Source organism: Protomyctophum parallelum (assembly GCF_964188405.1).
Source record: "Protomyctophum parallelum genome assembly, chromosome: 9".
In the NCBI taxonomy this organism is placed as follows: Eukaryota; Metazoa; Chordata; class Actinopteri; order Myctophiformes; family Myctophidae; genus Protomyctophum; species Protomyctophum parallelum.
In genome coordinates, this window is record NC_139706.1 from 20,132,465 (window position 1) to 20,147,666 (window position 15,202).

Genomic DNA, 15,202 nt, shown 5'->3' on the forward strand with positions numbered 1-15,202 from the left:
GCCTACAACCACTCGCTGCAACGAGACACACGTGACTCCCATAGGAGATTAATTGGAATGGCTGTGCGACGTTGTCGCATGCCCACGTGTGTGAGCGGCCACTTACGTCATTAAAAATGGCCGATGTACAAACAAGCTCACAAGAGCTTGTTTGAGAATGTGGGCCGCTGTGAGCTTGTGAGGCTGTTTCCGCTGCGCGGACACATTGACGCGATGCTCCACTTCTTTCGTTCTGACAGCGGGTGAATCACGGGGTCGTCTTGCGGAAGGACATGTGGAACGGACACAGTCTTATAGGGGCTTGCTACGGGGAACGGCCGATCGCCGTGCTACATGACATGTGATGAGGACAGGAAAGGATTATTATTGGCTGTCCTGATCCACAAACTCTAGTTTCCGGTACCATCTATGCCAGTAGTTCAAAGTGGGGTCCTTTGATGGGGTGGAAAAATGTGTTCTTGACATTATTCCTGTGTGAGTGTCGCTTTATCGCCTTTAAGGCGTATTACTGGTAATATAGAATCAAGAGCTGTGATTTTTTGTAAACTTTTTCTGTTTTGTATGTGTCTATGGAGTTAACATTACTGTAATAGACCCCCATGGGTGTGGTTAGAATATTCAAATATGTCTTCCCTGTGTATTTATGGTTTCTCAAAAGGCCCAATCGAAATGACAGTGATATAGTGACGTCACAATACCATCCCCTCCTCTAACTCCTCCCATTTATCATAGGCTGCAACTACAGCTGTGGGTGCGGCTTCAGTTCAGGCGGATCACCACTAATCACCACCCACCAGGCAAACCAAGCATAATTAATGAAGTGGTGGCGGTGGGTGTTGCCACATAAAATCATAATTGTAAGACTTTATGTACACTTATTTTTAAAGTCCTTAGTATAATCATAGTACTAGTAGTAGTAGGGGGGGGGGCACCTCTTTACCCACTTTAAACCTATAATACAGGTTTAAAGCATATATATGCATAGCAAATGCATACTATGCATCACCTATTTGAAAGTCGCCGATCTACAAGCTATACAATAGCTTCTAGATGTAGGATATAGGCCTACATAATTAATTTGGGGGTTATTGGCAACACTGGACTGACACATACAGTACAGTACCAGTGTATCGGGAACAAGGAACTACCAGAGAGTGGACCAACAAGAAACCAGTTACGTTAGAGTTATAGATACAGATAGATAGATAGATAGATAGATAGATAGATAGATAGATAGATAGATAGATAGATAGATAGATAGATAGATAGATAGATACATATATACATAGATACATAGATAGATAATCTTCATTAAGGGCCTGTAATACTGTCACGCACCGAAAATTGCAAACCTACAAGATCACAATGCATTGCACCGTTACAACTTGTGAGCTTGTAGATCTGTTACAGGCACAATTAAGTATAAATCATCCTTTGGAAGTGTTAAAAACAAAGGTTTTTATTTTTCCTGTCAAACATCAGGAGTTGAACCACTTAAAATGTATGACATTTCATGTGTGTAATTCATAGCTTCACCCATTATACGACTGTACACATTTTACTACCTGATAATAAACATGTTGATTGAAGACCAACAACACTGCACAAAAACGCCTCTGGATGTTTTTATTGACATGAATGAATGGTAACATCTAACGTGGAGATCTATTTGAATGGTTTAATTAATCCAGCTATAAAGACCATTTAGTGGGAAAGATGATCATCTTTCAAGAAAGACAGTTTCTATAGTTGATTGCTCTGCTGTTGTTCTAATACTCTAAAATACCTTTTATCTGTAGAAGACAGACACATTGAATGTATTTTACAAAATGATGAAATGTGCAGCTTCCTCATTCAATGTTATGTTGTGGCACTCCGCCCCTTTGTGGTCTGTGGTTATTTACCACCTTAACTCTAGAACTAGACGTTGCAATGTGCTGAATAACAAATAACAAAAACTGTATAATTATGTAGACTGGCATTATGAATGAATAAAGGAAACAAATGTATATAAATAAGAAACATAAAAACAAACAAACAACCGCAACAACAGCAGCTGACAGCCATACCGCCGCAGGACGTGCAGCTAACAAATATCACCTTCACCCTCCCCCGAACCAGTGTTGTTTTTGTCGACTAAAACTAAGACGAAAATTGTTTGTCGACTACCTTTTTCCACTGACGAAAACTAAATTGAAACTAAATAAAAACTAAGCTATATGATGACTAAAACTAAGACTAAATATACTGACAATTTCGTATAAAAACTAGACTAAAATGTTAGGAAGGGACTAGTGGACAAGAGATCCAGTATAAGTCATTTTACACTTGGTTGCTGAAAATAGCTGATCTAGTAGATCGGCTATTTTCAGCAAGTGTAAAATCAGTCATTACGACGGCATCAAGGCCCGCCAAAATACATTTTAGTCGACTAAATCAACTGTAGATTTAATCGACTAAAACTAGACTAACACTAAAACATTCCAGGTGACTAAAACGTGACTAAGGGAAGTTGTATTTATACAACGCAGTTTCGGGAGAAGAGACCTCCTTTCACTTGACCTTTAACCACTCCTCCCTCATTATCAACAAGTCCTCCCTCCTTATCAAACTCACCTGCCTTTCATTATCACCCGGCCAATCCCTGGTGCAATCACCACAGTATAAATACACCTGCGATCTCTCAACCAAGTTGTTTGTTCTGCTCCACGACAGACCAAACATGGGTTGTGAGTACTGCACTTGTAGATCGGCTATTTTCACTATTCTTAAAAATCGAGACTATGCCCCCACCCTGAGACTCGCCCTACCTTGGGTTCTATAGGATATTTTTGAGGCCTCGGGCCTCTCTCTGCAGTATATAGTATTGTGTGCAACTCTGTGGAATTTTGGGGCTTGTGACTCCTGACCACGCGCCATGTCATTCTATGCACATTGCATAGAATGAACATTGTTATAAACTCAACTCATAGAGTGATGCCATGTCGGACTAATTACACACACACACCCACACACACCCCCACACACACATACACACACACACACCCACACACACCCCCACACACACACACACACACACGCATACACATGCACACACATGCACGCACACACACATGCACACAACTATATAATGACAATGCTTGCAACGATCTGCAGCCGCATCTGGAGTCATACTGAGAGTCGTATCTGGGGTCATACTTCGGAATTGTCATCTCATGCTGTCCAACTCTGTTACTTTTTATTGAACTCTAAATGCGACTCCTTAGCAACTAATAAAGATTCTTGCTGAGTAATATACAACGCATCCTGGAACTTCCTTCTTCTTTACGAACGATTCTACAGTTCCTCACTCTGTTTCAATAAACTGTTAACCTTGAGCGAAAGTGTGGTCTCTTACTAGTGAAATTAAGTTTCATTCCAAAGACTAAAATAGAAATTTGCTAATTGTGCTAGTATAGACGGTCAAATCCACTGTGGTTCATCCGAACGCAAGTGGTGGGAAGGTACTTTACCTCTGCACCACCCAAGCACCCCCGGCCTGAAACCACCTGTCCTCATTCAGACGGAAAGTCCAGGAGGGCCATGGTGTTTGAACGCTAGTAGAAGGCCTATACAGTATATGAACATCATTCCCAATTCAAGCAGCTTGGAGAATGGAGAAATACTGAAGCTCAATAGTTACACAGGTCTTTTACATTTCCCTATCCTAAAAAACAGCAACAACCAGGCTGAAAGCAGACAGAACATGTGTCCTGACTCCTGACATCAAACAGTGTGACCTTCACATGTGCTGTGGTAGAAAGTTGTTCTAATGGAAGATGTAGCTAGGCTACTAATCATGAAAAACAACATACTATATAGGCCTATGTTGTTTTTCATGATTTTCATATTTGTTAGTTTATCGTAATACTATAGTATGTCGTTGAAAATCATGAAACACAACATACAGTACAGTATGTCGTTTTTCATGATTTTCATCTTTTCAAAAACCATGAAAAACAGGATACAAATGCATGAAGTCAAAGAATGCCATCTTTTTGCTTTTCGAGTGTTTTTCTTTTCATAATTCATTGTGAATGATCAGACCTCTGCTTGTATTTGCAGTTCAATTACAATAAACGTGTTCTCACACTGATGTGTAAACTCCCTCCACATGTCTCACGCCACCCATAACACTGTGATGCATTTAAAATCGTTTTGACAGTGAGTTTCGTAAGAATGCTAATTTACATCGGTAGACTATAGTCTCTAGATAGAACACAGTTTGCCGGCCACTGCTACAGAGCTGACAATGAGGTTATATCTTCCCTTCTCCTCTGGAGTCCTGCCTCAAAGCAGACCAGAGGTAGAAAACTGTCGTATGCCCTCATCGCTGACACATGACGCATCAGTAAGCAAGAACTGGGGATGGTAATGAAGGACCGTGAAGTCTGGCGTGCAGGCATTATGAAATCCAAGATCTCGACCACGGTCGAAAAATGATGATGATGATAGTCTCTAGGCACTATAGAGCTAATAAAAACAGAACCTTGATCCGAACAGGATTTACAGTAAAGCACAGGAACACTCCATCTGCTCCTCCATGATGCTATAGCATGTGGCCGAGGTGGTGGGTCGTCACTGGGCCTCTTCTTAGTAGCCTCCGTTGTACGACGGTAGTAGCGTTGGTTACAGGGTCATAGATGGGGCCGTTCTCTGTTATTGGCCTCCTTTTGTCCACGATCAGTTCCTTAACGTTAGAACGAGGTTGTTTCTTACGACTCCATTGTGTCTGAGCTCGTCCGTTTTCTGACCTCGTCCCTGCAGACAGACTCGCTGTCATCCACAATCGGGTCCATTCATGTCAGAGTACGTTTAGGACGATGTTGGTGGACCACACAAGCTTCTCTATATCTGTGATAAATAGGACACCCCCTTGCAAGAGGGTGGGCCCCTATTCTATGAACCGTTCAAAATGTGTGTTTTTTATGTGCGTGTATAATTCAAAGGAGCATACAGTCAAGTGTGTGTTATATGATTGAAGGGCCCCATTCAGACCGATCAAGGGGTGGACAACAACAGAATGGGCTCTTCATGGGTGCCGACATAATAGACAGCTTCAAATGCTGTTTTGTTTTGTCTGGATGTGTCAATTAAGAAGCTCCATAAAAGTGTTTGTATATTTGTGCGTGTGCATCAGTAACGGTGGTGTCTGAGTAATTGATTGATTGATTCATTGAAACCTTTATTCTTTAAAAGAGGCAAGAGCATTGACGTTTGCCCTCATTTGCAATAATTATGCTACTGTCAAGAATAACAAAAAAGATCAAAAAGTAAACAAAACCACGTCAATGCCGTGTCTGCATACCAGAAAAATCAGCCCCTGCATCATGCCACACTAACCCTGTGTGACCCAAATAGGGGGCTATTTGTGTCAGTCTGTCACTCTGGATGTACAGTATGTAGGTCTGTGTGTCTGGATGTTCTGTCTGGAGAGATGTGGAGAGGTCTGTCTGTCTGTCTGTCTCAATGTGACATCATCATTTAATTATTTATTTCAGTCTTTTCTTTTGTCGCGTCTTGAGATGGCCTTACCTCACCCCATGCACCCCCCATTTTCTTCACCATCACAAAGTATCCTGTTTCACATTTTAGAATAATTGAAATTAAATAATTTAATTATAATTTTTATTTTCTCAATTAAGCATAACAAATCTTGTCTTCCCTCTGTGTAAATATCCAGTTACTGTATATACATTCGCTAACAGGGTAAATTTGTTTCCATGTGGTTTGTCCCTGGCTTGGAGATATAATTATTATGATAAAAAAAACAAAAATTCATCTCATGGATGCACCTGGGACGTTTCCTCGGTGATGTATCCCAAGGTCATCTGGGTTTCGGGTCTCCCAACATCATACCCCTCACTCAGGTGACCCAGCCGGGGTGATCAAGTCCCGACTTACGCCCCAGTAGCTACCCTCGATCAGTCCCATTAGGGGAAAACCGGGGCCACACAATCTGTTCCTCCTGAACTACTCTGCCGGGACTGGGTATGCGGGAGGATCACATCAATCTGGCGCGTGGAAGGACTAGGCTCTGTGGGTTGACTCCTGTCCGGGCCCCTCCTACGTCTCACCAGGTCCACTCCTGCTCTCACCATGGGCACCTGTGTGTTGCACCAGACTCCTAGCACCAGGCACTTCATTCAGGAGTGGTGGATTCTCTAGTTGCAATGGTTCTGCAGGCTCCACCTAGCCCATGGTGGTGCCACTTGCGGCTAAAGGCCTCACCGTGGGTTTGTTGGGCTTCTTCCTCACGGAAGACACAGGCTGGGGCGCCAACCCATACTGCTCCTGAGTGCCGTCTACATTCCGGCTGCCACCCGTCTCCCCGGTGGTCACCAGACTATTCCTGGTTGTCACGTAATACCATATGATACAATACAATATTACTTTGAACACAACATAAAACATGAAGTACAAGAGCAGAGATGTCCTTCATTGTTCTACTGGCCCTTGGCCAGGATCTAAATCTAGCCTCGAAATCGACTGATGAACAAAGGACTTCTGGAACATTATATCTCCTTTTTGAAGGTAACGACTTATATTCCTTTTTCAAATCATGACTAGTGTTTGAAGTGACATTCCTTGCCAATCTTATTGTTATCACATTTAGATTCTCTGAAGTGGTTGACCAACAATCTTCAAACTAATATTCAGTTGTTGCAGCAGTTTTGCAGCATGTTTTGTTTTTCCGCTGTTTCTGTGTAATGGCTGTGTGAAGTCCAATGGAGCATATCAATCAAGCATAAGTGTGAGACAGTGGAAGACACCTTTGTTACTTAAAGAGTTCCTGTGTAAACAGCAGTTATATGTGAAGCCCTGTAATCAGACGCCATCTGTCTCAATAAAGACAAAACATTGCATGCTGTGCACTACCAGATAATGACACGTTCACATCTTGTTCAATGTTCATACACATTCAATCACACGTTGATCTCAGAGACAGACCAGGGTGATGAGGTGACCATACTTATTTAGTCAGTGTGTTAGAACGCTGCCACATGATCGGGAGATGGTGAGTTCAAACCACAATCAAGTCTTTATTTCAAGACCGATTTACATAATAACAAAACAAACAAAAAAGCACTGTGAATTGTCTGGAACCAGTGGCTCACTGTGTTAGAACACTGCCACATGATCGGGAGATGTTGGGTTCAAACCCCACTCAAGTTCAAACAAAGAAATAAAGGGGCCAATCCCACCCCAGTCTTTACGGTGACACTTTGCATTCCACACTAACATCAATTAGCACAGAAAAGCGTTGTGTTGTAGTAACCAGCAGTTAGCTCAGTGTGACGAGTGGCTGTGCTTGTGATCCAAAGATCCAAGGTTCAAATCCCACATTAGTCATGTTGTGACACTTTGCTTTGCACGCTGACTTTCAGAAGGACAACTTTAAAGCAGCACAGAAATTCCCCATGATTGTGTGCCTCAGTGGCCCAACGGGTAAGTCAAATGATATCCGTAGTATACCTAATAGAAGTGTGCCGGTTCAAACCCCGACATACTCAAATCAAAGACAGTGGATAATTGATATCCATAGATCACTGAAGCTGTCCATATCCATATCCTAGTAGAAGTATGCCGGCAACATACTCCTAGTAGGATGCTGAGTAGGTAGGAGTGTGTGCAGTTAAGAGCCCTGGTGGAAAAATCTGATAATATCCATAGAATACCTATAGTAGAAGTCTGCCGGTTCAAACCTGACATAGAATGGTGCTGGTTCAAATCACCATCACCTAGAGTAGGTATGATTGTGTGCTGTTAAGTGGCCCGGTGGATAAATCAGATAATATCAATAGAATACCTAGTGGGATGGTGCTGGTTCAAATCACCATCACCTAGAGTAGGTAGCACTGTGTGCCGTTAAGTGGCCCGGTGGCTAAATCAGATAATATCCATAGAATTCCTAGCAGGGTAAGAGTAGGTGAGGGGAGAGAGTAGGCGAGAGGGCCCCAGGCAGTAGGCAGGAGGCAGGCGGACTGCCTAACCCCCCCCCCCCCCCCCCCCCCTCGCCTACTCTGGCCATGGCCAATTTTTTGACGTGCCAAAATCTACCATTGAGCCCCATAAAAGTCTCAAATTTGAAAGCACTATATTTCTAAAACTATGACACCTTTCAAAGATTCCTTTTCAGGCAAACATGTCCACCGTAAGATGAACCTAAGTAGGCTAGAATGGGGTTGGTAGGTTTAAGTATGTAGGACTAGTAGCATGCCAAAGTTTGTGCTATTGCTATAGAGAATGCATTGGGCGTTTAAGTTAAATAACTCAGAAACTACAAAACATTTCAAAGTAAAACGTTCCAGCATGTGTCTCCACAGTAAGCTGAATAATAAAAAGTGTGAATGGAGTTTGTAGGTGAAAGTGCTTTTTTGACGTGCCAAAATCTGCCATTGAGCCCCATATTAAAAGTCTCAAATTTGAAATCACTATATTTCTAAAACTATGACAACTTTCAAAGATTCCTTTTCAGGCAAACATGTCCACCGTAAGATGAACCTAAGTAGGCTGGAATGGGGTTGCTAGGTGTAAGTATGTAGGACTAGTAGCATACCGAAGTTTGTGCTATTGCCCTAGAGAATGCATTGGGCGTTTAAGTTAAATAACTCAGAAACTATAACATTTCAAATTAAAAAAGTTCCAGCATGTGTCTCCACAGTAAGCTGAATAATAAAAAGTGTGAATGGAGTTTCTAGGTGAAAGTGATTTTTGACGTGCCAATGTCTGCCATTGAGCCCCATTGTAAATTTGAAAGCACTATATTTCTAAAAGTATGACATATTTCAAATATTCCTTTTCAGGCAAACATGTCCACCGTAAGATGAACCTAAGTAGGCTAGAATGGGGTTGCTAGGTGTAAGTATGTAGGCTTCTCTGTTGTTAGCAAAACATGCTAATGTTTCTCATCCTCCGCAACACCCATTCTCATACACCGCTAAACTTTTAAGTATGTTGCGGTAGAGAGAACGTCATAATTTTGGACCATGGGCTATAGCCCATATCGTACGGCATACTATAGCACGCCATTTTTCATCATTTTTGAGGATTTGAAAAGAATGAAAAAAACAACGATGGGTTATAGCCCATCGTTTTTTTTTTTTTTTTTTTATTTTTTATATCTTTGTTTTTCATCATTTTTGACCATGGGCTATAGCCCATACCCGCGTACGGCATACTATAGCACGCCGTTTTTCATCATTTTTGAGGATTTAAAAATAAAATAAAATAAAAAACGATGGGTTATAGCCCATCGTTTTTTTAATTTAAAAAAAAAACATTATCGTGGTTTTTCATCATTTTTGACCATGGGCTATAGCCCATACCGTACGGCATACTATAGCACGCCGTTTTTCATTTTTGAGGATTTGAAAAAAAAGAAAAAAAAACCGATGGGTTATAGCCCATCGTTTTTTTTTTTTTCGTTTTTTTTCCCACTGAGCAATAGCCGGCTATTAGACGTGCCTCTAAAAATGGGATAAAAAACGTCTAAAAATAGACGTCTAAAAAAACGTATAAAAATAGACGTCTAAAACACGTCTATTTTTAGACATGTTTTTAGATTTTTTTTCAAATCCTCAAAAATGATGAAAAACGGCGTGCTATAGTATGCCGTACGGTATGGGCTATAGCCCATGGTCAAAAATGGGATAAAAAACGTCTAAAAATAGACGTCTAAAACACGTCTATTTTTAGACGTGTTTTAGACGTCTATTTTTTGACGTTTTTATCCCATTTTTAGACGCTCGTCTAATAGCCCATACCGTACGGCATACTATAGCACGCCGTTTTTCATCATTTTTGAGGATTTGAAAAAAATGAAGAAAAAAAAACGATGGGTTATAGCCCATCGTTTTTAGATTTTTAGATTTTTTTTCAATGGTCAAAAATTATGAAAAACGGCGTGCTATAGTATGCCGTACGGTATGGGCTATAGCCCATGGTCAAAAATGGGATAAAAAACGTCTAAAAATAGACGTCTAAAACACGTCTATTTTTAGACGTGTTTTAGACGTCTATTTTTAGACGTTTTTATCCCATTTTTAGACGCTCGTCTAATAGCCCATACCGTACGGCATACTATAGCACGCCGTTTTTCATCATTTTTGAGGATTTGAAAAAAATGAAGAAAAAAAAAACGATGGGTTATAGCCCATCGTTTTTAGATTTTTAGATTTTTTTTCAAATCCTCAAAAATGATGAAAAACGGCGTGCTATAGTATGCCGTACGGTATGGGCTATAGCCCATGGTCAAAAATGGGATAAAAAACGTCTAAAAATAGACGTCTATTTTTAGACGTGTTTTAGACGTCTATTTTTAGACGTTTTTATCCCATTTTTAGACGCTCGTCTAATAGCCCATACCGTACGGCATACTATAGCACGCCGTTTTTCATCATTTTTGAGGATTTGAAAAAAATGAAGAAAAAAAAACGATGGGTTATAGCCCATCGTTTTTTTTTTTTGTTTTTTTTTTTCACTTTCACCTAGAAACTCCATTCACACTTTTTATTATTCAGCTTACTGTGGAGACACATGCTGGAACGTTTTACTTTGAAATGTTTTGTAGTTTCTGAGTAATTGTGGGCTCGCCACAGTGAGCACACACTAGTTACTCTCAGTTTATATTTATTATTCCGCTTCTTTATTCCAATTTCCGCCGTTTTTTTTCGGTTTCTTACTACTTCCACATACTTTATGCTAGAAATTTAGTTCAAACTTCAAACTGTTCAGCTCTTTGCAGTTATTATTGCTCCAATTAGAATTTTTACAAAGTTTTATACTTTTTATACTTTTTAACTTTTTAACTTTTTTTACATTCTTTATAATGAGAGTCGATGGAAGAAAGGTCCCATTTTTCACAGTTCTTTTTTTTCTTTTTCTTTTTTACCTTTTCTTAATTCATCAAGAATACATTGTAAAGCATTATTCATACATTACAAATCATTAGTAGACAGTAATACTTTACTTACTTTATTCTGCCACTTTTTGGGCATCGTACTACTTCCACATACTTTATTCCGCTTTATGCAGTTATTTATGCTTATTCTTTTTACCAATTTTTATACATTATTTTTTAAACTTTTCTTTCAGCTTTAATACATTTTCTACTGTACATTATATACATTGCGTCTTTTGGCGAGCCCACGCAGTTTCTGCAGGGAACTGCTTTCTAGTTTAACTTAAACGCCCAATGCATTCTCTATGGCAATAGCACAAACTTTGGCATGCTACTAGTCCTACATACTTACACCTAGCAACCCCATTCTAGCCTACGTAGGTTCATCTTATGGTGGACATGTTTGCCTGAAAAGGAATCTTTGAAATCTTCCATAGTTTTAGAAATATAGTGCTTTCAAATTTGAGACATTTAACATGGGGCTCAATGGCAGCTTTATAGGCACGTCAAAAGTCACTTTCACCTAGAAACTCCATTCACACTTTTTATTATTCAGCTTACTGTGGAGACACATGCTGGAACTTTTTTTTATTTTTATGTTTTGTAGTTTATGAGTTATTTAACTTAAACGCCTAATGCATTCTCTATGGCAATAGCACAAACTTTGGCATGCTACTAGTCCTACATACTTACACCTAGCAACCCCATTCTAGCCTACTTAGGTTCATCTTACGGTGGACATGTTTGCCTGAAAAGGAATCTTTGAAATCTTCCATAGTTTTAGAAATATAGTGCTTTCAAATTTGAGACATTTAACATGGGGCTCAATGGCAGCTTTATAGGCACGTCAAAAGTCACTTTCACCTAGAAACTCCATTCACACTTTTTATTATTCAGCTTACTGTGGAGACACATGCTGGAACTTTTTTTTATTTTTATGTTTTGTAGTTTATGAGTTATTTAACTTAAACGCCCAATGCATTCTCTATGGCAATAGCACAAACTTTGGCATGCTACTAGTCCTACATACTTACATCTAGCAACCCCATTCTAGCCTACTTAGGTTCATCTTACGGTGGACATGTTTGCCTGAAAAGGAATCTTTGAAATCTTCCATAGTTTTAGAAATATAGTGCTTTCAAATTTGAGACATTTAACATGGGGCTCAATGGCAGCTTTATAGGCACGTCAAAAGTCACTTTCACCTAGAAACTCCATTCACACTTTTTATTATTCAGCTTACTGTGGAGACACATGCTGGAACTTTTTTTTATTTTTATGTTTTGTAGTTTATGAGTTATTTAACTTAAACGCCCAATGCATTCTCTATGGCAATAGCACTGTTATGCACCAGTCTAGGGGATCTGGTACCCAACACGAAATATGACGCTCCCGCCTTCCCCAACTCCCAAGCAGCCACTCGAACAAAGGTTGAAAAGCAAATATGGGTTTATTAACGGAAATGATATTTACAACAGAGGTAAAGGGGTTTAGGGCAACGGATAAATTAAATAAGAAAATAACTAGAAACAAAATAATCTTCCCTAACAAAACAAAACACATGGGGCTTACCTCCTTAACGAAAAACAGGACTTTAACTCAAAATCTCCGATAAAGGTTTGGACACAACGCAACAAACTCAGAGTAACAAAACATAACAACATAAGGAAGGGCGGTGGCCGGTTGGGAGCCGAGGAAGACAGGTCTGTCCCCTGCGTGCCGCACTCTCCTCTGCTCCTCTCTTATGTAGAGGAAAGGCCACCCTCGTTAGCCACTGACTGAGGTGTCTTGTGGGACTCAGGCCTCCTCCGCCAATCACGGCTGTCCACCGCGCTCTGCATCCTCAATCACGCCCAGGCCCACTATGCCATCTTCATCTGGGCGATGCACGGGGCGCGCGCACCACTCCACACCAGGGCAGAAAGACATGTCACAGCATATAGGACCACATCACAGTATAAGAATAAGTATAAGAATACGACCCCAGTCGTAACACCCCCCTCCTCAAGAATTTAGCACTCCCCTAGAGTGCTCAATCCTTTCCGAGGTTGTATCAAAATCCTCTTGATAGGGCATCTGCAATTATATTATCGGTACCTTTTTTGTGGCAAATCTCCAGATTGAATTCCTGCAATGCAATAGACCAACGCATTAACCTCTGATTAGAGTTTTGCATCCTGGCTATAAATACTAAAGGGTTATGGTCTGTAAAAACTTTAACAGTTTCGGGGGTAGACCCAATATACACTTCAAAATACTGCAGGGCTAACAACATCGCCAGAGCCTCCTTTTCCACTGTGCTATAATTCAACTGGTGTTTGTTAAATTTCTTAGAAAAGTAGCACACGGGATGATCCACATTCTGCTCATCCTCCTGCAGAAGAACAGCCCCCATATCCACTCGCATCAACCTCTAATTTAAAAGGTTTACTGAAAACAGGTGCCGCAAGGACGGGTGTGCTGCACAGCAATGCTTTAGCAGCTTCAAATGCCGCCTGACAAGCTGGTGACCACACAAACGGTTTTACAGGGCTAACCATTGCTGTGAGAGGAGCCACGACCACAGAAAAGTTTCTGCAAAAACCCCGATAATAGCCACACATACCGATAAAACGGCGCAAACATTTCTTTGTCTTTGGTACAGCAAACTCAACGACAGCTCTCACTTTCTCTTCCACCGGACGAACCTGCCCCTGGCCCACATGTTTACCCAAATATGTTACCGTGCCTTTACCAAATTCACACTTAGCGAGGTTTAGAGTTAGGTTTGCGTCCCGGAGGCGGCTGAAAATAAGAGCAACCGTTTTCATATGATCAGACCATGTATCAGAGTACGCCACCACATCATCCATGTAGGCCTCGCAACACTCCACTCCAGCCAGGACATTACGCATCAGGCGCTGGAACGTGGCGGGCGCATTACGCAACCCAAACGGCATAACAGTATATTGGAGAAAATCATCGGGTGTCACAAATGCGGATATTTCCGACGCTCGCGGGGTTAAGGGGATTTGCCAGAAACCTTTTAACAAGTCCAACTTTGTTACAAATTTCGCAGAACCGACTCTGTCAATACAATCCATCATCAACGGGAGCGGAAAAGAGTCCGGCTTGGTAACTGAATTAACCTTTCGGTAATCCGTACAAAAACGTTTTGTGTTGTCAGATTTAGGAATCAACAGGCACGGACTGCTCCATGCGCTGTTACTAGGAACAGCCAATTTATTTTCCACCAAGTATTGTACCTCCTGCTGCATCAGTGCTCTCTTTGTGGGGTTAACACGATATGCGTGTTGCTTAATGGGGTTATGCCCTTCTATATCAATGTCGTGGCACAAAACGGAAGTCTGGCGAGGATGGTCGGAAAAAAGTAATAAATTGTTTTCGATTAACCGAATGATATCTGCCCGAGCAGACCCAGACAAATGAGCCAAAAAGGACTGTAAATTACGCAGTACATCAGAGTTGCCCAAACGAGCCACGGGCATCGATCCACTCTTTTCAATTAATCCATCCTCAGCCAAATTATACTTCGGGGGAGCAGCAACACACATTGGGACCACTGATGCCGCGGGAGGTGGTTGTACTTCACAATCTCTACCAACATACTTCTTCATCATATTAATATGACATACCCGAGCCTTTTGTTTTCTATCTGGCGTTTTTACCACGTAATTAGTATCACTCATTTTTCGTTCCACCACATACGGGCCTGAAAATCGTGGGTGAAGACTTGAACCGGCAAAGGGGAGCAGTAATAGCACTTTATCTCCGGATTGGAACGTTCTGAGCACTGACTTTTTGTCGTAGCGCCGCTTCATTTTAGACTGAGCCTTGCTCAAGTTTTCACGAGCCAACTCACACACATGATGGAGGCGCTGACGGAAAGCATTCACATAGTCAAGCACCTTATGTTCAATTTTTGGTGACTCCGACAACCACTTCTCTTTAAGCAGTTGTAACGGGCCGCGCACAGTGTGTCCAAACACCAGATCACAGGGACTAAACCCTAACGACTCCTGAATGGTTTCTCTCACAGCAAATAATAAAAGAGGGACGCCCTCATCCCAGTCTTTATCGGATTCCAGGCAATATTTTCGTAACATGGACTTTAGTGTCTGGTGAAACCTCTCCAGCGCACCTTGAGACTCTGGATGGTAAGCACTTGACGTTTTATGTTTAATTTTCAGTTCTCCCATAACCTGTGCGAACACTTTAGACATAAAATTCGTTCCTCGGTCTGTTTGGGCCGAAATCGGT